This window comes from Danio aesculapii, chromosome 25 (assembly GCF_903798145.1).
Source record: "Danio aesculapii chromosome 25, fDanAes4.1, whole genome shotgun sequence".
Taxonomy (NCBI): domain Eukaryota; kingdom Metazoa; phylum Chordata; class Actinopteri; order Cypriniformes; family Danionidae; genus Danio; species Danio aesculapii.
The window spans coordinates 29,152,538-29,160,627 of NC_079459.1; positions in this window are offsets into that span (position 1 = coordinate 29,152,538).

Here is an 8,090-nt window from a genome sequence, read left to right on the forward strand (position 1 = left end):
GCCTCGCCAGTAGTTACGCGCGCAAACCCGGGAGATTTGAAACCTGCGGCCCCGCCCACTAACACAGAAAAAACACTAGACACACACACACAGACGCCGCCGGTCGAATGAAGTCACGCTGTGCTCAGATGGATAATATTGACAGTCTCTACCCAAAGATGAAACTGTGAAGAGTCAGTGGTTGAGGTTTTCACTAGTGTAAGTAAGTGCGATTAAAATTGTTGCCTCGTTTACTCTAGCTTGCAAATTATGTATTTATTGTGTTTTGTTACTTGTTAACCTGGTACAGTACACGCGGTTACTCTTTATATTCTCTTATCGCATGTAAGCCACGTTGAAAACGCGACGCGTGCCGCTTTGTTTACGGATTTAACGTTAAATGCTTTTGTGAGCTCGCGTTCCACTGCCGTTTGTCGTTGCTATGGTCATCGTAAGCTAGGAGACAGGAGACTCGTGTCGATCTCCCTAGTTCTGAGGAGGAGCGTGATGTGTTTGTGTGTGTGTGAGGAAAAAAAGCAGGTCGAGTGTGTGATGGCTAGGGGCTAGGAGACAGGAGACTCGCGTCGCTCTCCCTAGTTCTTCTGAGGAGCGTTGTGTGTGTGTGTGTGTGAGAGAGAGAAAAAGAGCAGGTAGAGTGTGTGACGGCTAGGAGACTGCGTCGCTCTCCCAGTTCTTCTGAGGAGGTTGTGTGTGTGTGTGTGTGTGTGTGAGAGAGAGAGAGAGAAAAGAGCAGGTAGAGTGTGTGACGGCTAGGAGACTCGCGTCGATCTCCCCAGTTCTTCTGAGAGGGTTGTGTGTGTGTGTGTGTGTGTGTGTGTGAAAAAAGCCTTACACTATGAAGCGTGTGTGCACTGTGACTACTTTTTATTGTTGATTCAGCTGGGCATTTCACTCTGTCTCGCGCTGAAGCCTGTCACTGTCGACCAATCGCAGCAGGCTGTCATCGGTCCAATCAGCGCAGATTAGCTTCGCGCTGAGGAGGTTTGGGAACAAATGAATCGCTGAACGATTCATATGGGAGTCGTTGGGATAATTAGGTAAAAATAAATGCAGATTATAAGACCATAAAGTGTTTTTGACCTTGCATGCATATTAGACTGTTGTTGGAGACCCTTACAACCTAAATATGACCCTATTTCATGTATAATATGGGCTCTTTAATTATTTTTTTATTTTTTTAATTAGACTTTTCTTTTTTTGGATTGCTTTTGAAAATTGTGGGTTGGGTTTAGAGAAGTGGGTGGGTGGGTCAATCGATAAAATCGGTTGGGTTTAGGGAAAGAGGAGGGTGGAGGAGGGTCGATCAGTAAGTCAGTCAGTCATTCAGTCAGTCAAACAATCAGTCAACAGCGGCCTCTGGTGGGTTTACACAAGAATAGCAGGAGTAAATGGAACTCGTGAGAGAAATTTAAAATCTCAAAAAGCGTAGACAGCGGCCTCTCGTGGATTTGCAAAAACAAAAATTGCAAAAAAACGTACCCCCTTGGATGTATTTTGCGGTCTCCAGAAATGTATATAGAGGTATGTTTTCAGAATGAGCCTGGGTTGAATTTAGCACACAAAACTACACAAAGTTATGAGTTACTTTAACGTAAATAAAATTCAAATATACCTAAGGTTAGCACAAAATGTGTTCTTTCAAAATAAGATTAGTTAGCAAAGTTAGCTAATCAATAACACATTTAAAGTAGGTCTGACTGGCTGCAAGAATACTTTTTTCAACAGAGTAGGCCTTAGTAAGAAGCTTTTATAACAAAATACAGAAAGATGTGTGCATCTTGACACAAAACAACAGCACTGGTGTATTTTATAACGAAATTATTTTCAATTTTGACAGCTCAAATATGCAGTTTAGACACTGACTAATCTTAAGCCTCATCTCTGAAACCGAGGGTGTAAGTAAAATTATGTGAAGAAAATATATTTAATAGGCCTTAATAAGAGTAAAAACACCTACAAACCAAGTATGCTTAGAATAGGTACTGAAAATATGAACAAGTTTGTTAAATAAATGTATAATTTTCAGTATCAGTCAAGTATACTTAAAGTGTTAGTACAACCACCAAAACTTACAATTATATCATTAATTACGCACCCTCATTTCGTTCCAATCTCCTGAGACCTTTGTTCATCTTCAGGACACAAATTAACCTTTTTTCAGGTGAAAAATGACAGCTCTCGTTTAAAGTCTAGAAAAATACAACAAAACATCCTCAAACCAGCCCCTGCCTACAGTAATTCAGTCAGAATATACGTTAGTCAAAATCAAGCTACGAGAATACTTTTGGGCAAAACAAAAATAACGACTTTATTCAACGGCTTCTTTTCAGCGAGCAGGCGCACATCTGACGTACCTCAAAAGCAACGGTGTATGGGATCAAATTCCCGCCAAAAGTATCGCGGTCACGGATCGAAAATTGATAACATTAAAAATTGAAAATAAGTGTAAAATTATAACACAAAAAAACTAAATATAGAGTAAGAAAGATAATGAGCGTAAACGTTTAAAATTACATTGACCTTGAATTGAAAAAAATATATATTAAACTGGAAAAGTTTGCCAAATTGCCAAAAAGTGACTACTTATATATTTATATTTGTTTTCAATTTATTTTTTTTAAATGTAAGCTGTTTTATTTATTTATCAATTTATTATTTACAACTTGCAAGATGAACAGGTGTCTGAACTAAAACTATATCAATATAAAGTGGTCTACTTCCCTTATTGTGTTTGATCAAGATCTTGATACATGATTGTGGCTCCACTGCAGGATACATTAATAAAACATCCTGTAATACCAGATACATTATAAATTAGCACAATTGAGTGATTGATCCATATCTTATTTAAACAGTACACATACAGTAGACAAATTGTCACAACTGCTCACAATAAATATATTTAATAAATATACTTAAGTAATAAAGAGGTATATTTAAAACTTTACATATAAACATCTACAAACTAGAAGCAGACCTGCAATAATACCATTTGGGACTAAATTGGCCCACTTTTAGTATGCTTTAAAGTCTATTAGTGGGCATTTTTCATTTGTAATGCAAGTGAACTTTAGAGTATGCTGTAGTAAACATTTGTAAATAAATAGTTTGTGAACATGGTTCTAAGCTCAGAATTTGAGCTTTAAATTTAATAGACACAAGCAGCACGCACAAACTCCACCAACAATTCCTAGTGGTGCCAGGACTCGAATCTGCAACCCTTGGATCATAAGTATGACTTTAACCACTAAGTCTGACTTTAACCACAAGGTCACGAGTGAGTATACTTTCACTAAACCACTTAGTTTTATAATGCTATCGTTCTTAGTGGTTTTCTAGTGTTATACAATGCAGAGCAAGAAGGCATGGGCCGGAATAGGATTCTGACAGTATGATAACCTTGGATAAAAATATTACAGTATTGTGATCACTGCTCTAAAATATATTCTTTTAAAATGTCTGGGTAAAAATAAATCAATCAAATTTTCCCCTTTGAAGACAATATATTTAATTTTTAGAAACACAAGTTCAAAAATAATCAAAATAAATCAAAAATAAATAAATAAATAAATAATCCTACATTTACCTTAGGAACGGTATAACAGAAAATTTTGACGGTTTTAAAACCTTGACTTTTACAAACCCCGTTATACCTTGAAAACGGTTATCATCCCATGCCTAAGTGCTCTATTATTGTACAATTAGACAACTTGTGATTTTCTAGTGTTATACCACAAGTGTACGTAGCAAAAAAAATCACTATAATGATAGTTTGTTATCCGCTTGTTAAGTGTGACGTCACGTGAAGCGGCTTCCGGGTCCAATCCCTTTATCAAACTGTTGGGAGACTCAACATATGGTAATAATACACGTTTACAAAGCGCTGTAATACTTTCGAAAATCACGATCGCAGTATATACATATTTAAATATATCCATGCCTAATTTCTGATGGACAGAAAGTGATAAATTTTTAAGAAATTGTTAAAATTTTGGTATTTGTGATGCAGCAAGTCCAGAGACCGATGTGTACACTATGACTTTATATACAGTAAAATTCATTTTAATGTGTGATAGGACTAAAAAGTGGCCATAAAAAAATATTTTCTCAATTCAAGTGAGTAGCGGCTCGGACCCGGAAACAGTATTGTCACCCATACGTCACGACTTGACTTAAACGGATTAAAGACAAATTGTGTCATTTGTAGTAGCCAATTAACAATAAAGTCAAGTTATTATTCAATGTCAGAAACAGTACATTACCGTATATGTATACACTCATAATTTATTAGTAATGTACTTGTAACACAAACTACACTTTAATAAAACTATTCAAGTATGTAAGAACTTTCAGTTTTACTAAGTGAAATGTTAAAAATGTTAAGTAAATTTAGCCAACCTAAGCTCATTCTGATAAAGTAGCCCCTATATACGATACTGGAGACCACGAATTATGTAGTTAGAGGTACAGATGGCTGCATTTCATTTTTTAATTGAACGCTACAGGGCGATATGACGCCATTCCTTTTTGCACTTACCAGTTGATCGCTTACCTCCGTATAGACTGCTTTCCCACTGTAACCAGTTTGTCCCGTTAGCTCGCCATGTACATCACAATGACAGGGTTCGAGTCTGGCGCAGAGATGTTCTAGAAAGCAGGTAAAACAGAAACAGGATACAAAAATCAAATAACAAGTAAATAACAGAGTGAGAATGTAGTAAAATCTGAAAATGTGTTAAAATTATTATTTTTTTTTAATTAGACTTTTCTTTTTTTAAATTGCTTTTGAAAATTGTGGGTTGGGTTTAGAGAAGTGGGTGGGTGGGTCAATCGATAAAATCGGTTGGGTTTAGGGAAGGAGGAGGAGGGTCGATCAGTCAGTCAATCATTTAGTCAGTCAATCAGTCAACAGCGGCCTCTGGTGGGTTTACACAAGAATAGCAGGGGTGAATGGAACTCGCGAGAGAAATTTAAAATCTCAAAAAGTGTAGACAGCGGCCTCTCGTGGATTTGCGAAAACAAAATGTACCCCCTTGGATGTATTTTGCGGTCTCCAGAAATGTATATAGAGGTATGTTTTCTAGAATGAGGCTGGGTTGAATTTAGCACACAAAACTACACAAAGTTATGAGTTACTTTAACGTAAATAAAATTCAAATATACCTAAGGTTAGCACAAAATGTGTTTTCAAAATAAGATTAGTTAGCAAAGTTAGCTAATCAATAACACATTTAAAGTAGGTATGATTGGCTGGAAGAATACTTTTTTCAACAGAGTAGGCCTTAGTAAGAAGCTTTTACAACAAAAATACAGAAAGATGTGTGCATCTTGACACAAAACAGAACTGGTGTATTTTATAACGAAATTATTTTCAATTTTGACAGCTCAAATATGCAGTTTAGACACTGACTAATCTTAAGCCTCATCTCTGAAACCGAGGGTGTAAGTAAAATTATGTGAAAATAATTTATTTAATAGGCCTTAATAGAGTAAAAAACACCTACAAACCAAGTATGCTTAGAATAGGTACTGAAAATATGAACAAGTTGGTTAAATAAATGTATAATTTTCAGTATCAGTCAAGTATACTTAAAGTGTTAGTACAACCACCAAAACTTACAATTATATCATTAATTACGCACCCTCATTTCGTTCCAATGTCCTGAGACCTTTGTTCATCTTCAGGACACAAATTAACCTTTTTTCAGGTGAAAAATGACAGCTCTCGTTTAAAGTCTAGAAAAATACAACAAAACATCCTCAAACCAGCCCCTGCCTTCGGTAATTCAGTCAGAATATACATTAGTCAAAATCAACCCAGCAAGCATTTCTTGGTCTAAAAGACGTCTAGGCTAAATGACGGCTAAATTTGGGCTGTCAGTGAAAATCTAATAGACGTCTAAGCATTAGCCCAAGTTTAGGACTAGTCTTCATTTAGACGGCTACATAATATACCTTCTATTTTAGACCGGTTGTGTGAAATTGGTCTAGGCCTAAATCACGGCTCTAAATGTGGGCTTTTGTCAGTGAAAATCTAATAGACGTTCTAAGTACGCTCTCAAGCATAATAAAGTCATAAAATTTCAGCTAATGAATGATTATGTTTATACATTTAATAAACAACAAAAATACACATATACATATCAACATTTTTGATCAACAGGTTTTCAAAAATGCAATCCATTCAAACTGATTATACAAAGCTTTTATTAATAAAAGCAACATTAACAATATTAAAAACATTAACAATACAAAATAAATATATATAAAATGTCAAAGTTATGACAAAACAAATAAGATAAAAACTAAGATTTTTTTTCCTGTTGAACACAGAAGATATTTTGAAGAAAGCTGAAAACCTGTAAAAAACATACCATGGAAGTACAGGTTATACACCAATGGTTACAGGTATTCAGCTTTCTTCAAAATATCTTGTATCTTGTTCAACAGAATAAAGAAACTCAAAGGCTGTTGTTTTTGCTTTATATGCACTCAAAAATATTCTTGTAGCTTAAAAATATTCTGATTGAACAACTGAAAGCATGTGGTCTGTTTTGAGGATGTTTTAGGTATTTCTATGACTTTAAACAAGTTAGGACCATTGCGGTCTATAGAGAATGAGAGCTCTCAGATTTCACCTGAAGTATCTTAATTTGTACTTTGAAGACAAATAAATATTTGGTACGACACGGATAATTAAACGTTTTCATTTCTGGTTAAAAAAAAAAACCCTTTAAGTGTACATGAACCCAAAAAGTCCATCCAATCTATATGTGACACTCAGCAGGTTCTGCAAAACTTCTACACCAACATCTGTAAGTCTGTCCCCAGGACCAGCATCCTCAGCCCAAATGATACTCCTCCACTTCTCCACTTTTGTGTGTGCATTTTGAGATTCAGCCACCACTTTCAGTCCTGGAGAAAAAGGAGAGAAAATACTGAGAAGTGTTCCAAACTCAGTCCTGTGACTGTGAGTTTTACAAATACATTTATGAAAGGAGGGTGGGTTGACACACTTACCACATATTCCTTTACAAGTCTTCATTGAGGTAGATGCACAGACTCTTCAAATGCGGTTGGTCTTCAGGACACAATCACGCTTGATGGTTACGTATTAAAACTAGAAGAATGAAAAACACCTATTAACATAAAAAAATAATTAGTCACAGGTTTACAGCTTAAAGCTGATTACTTATTTACACATTTAAATTCAATTATTTATTCACTTATTTTAACTATTTTAGTATCAATGTGTTATATTCAATGTTTCTTTATGTCAACAGCAGTTACCTGTATATGGATAATGCATAAATATTGTTTAATATTCATTCTGTGTGTTTGATGTGACTCGAAAGCTTCATCCAGCTTGTGAATGCACATGGGCAATCTGCATATGGACAGGGAAACCAGCAAATGTGGTCATAGTGTAAATGTTTTAGTCTAAAGTGTTTAAGCAACTCATACCTGCTAGACTGCTCATTTTACATAGCCACAGTCAAATATCTGTGGAGAAAAAAAAAATAATTACTAATATTAGAGATTATAATAATAACAACAACAACAACAACAACAATAATAATAATAACAATAACTTCATAGTAATCAGCGTACTTTATACTAGATTTTACTGTGACAAGTCAAAATAAAGTTACTCATATGACTAAAAAAAATTCATTTTCCATAACATAGTATTATATATAGTTTATTTATAAAATATGAATCAATGAAAAAAAATCAGAAATTAACTTGAACTGATTTTCTAAAAGCAGAATTAACTTGGTACTTGTGTTTAAAAGTCTCTTGTTATGAAATCACAAGCAAACATGATTTAAAAGTCAGAACTGCAGAAGTTTCATCGCATGACTGACTTTTTCATTGACTTCATAGGGAAATTTAATTAAGGCGACTAGCAATGTACACAATAAATGCTCTTAATCACCAAACTTTGCTTAAGAAGTGTTTCATTTTGCGCGTTTAAAATGTTGTAACACTCCCTCACACCGTTTTTATGTTTGTCTAAGATTTTTGGAATAAAGAGTGCCTGTGCTTTGATATTAGCGTAATACTATATTAAAACTCACACATATAAT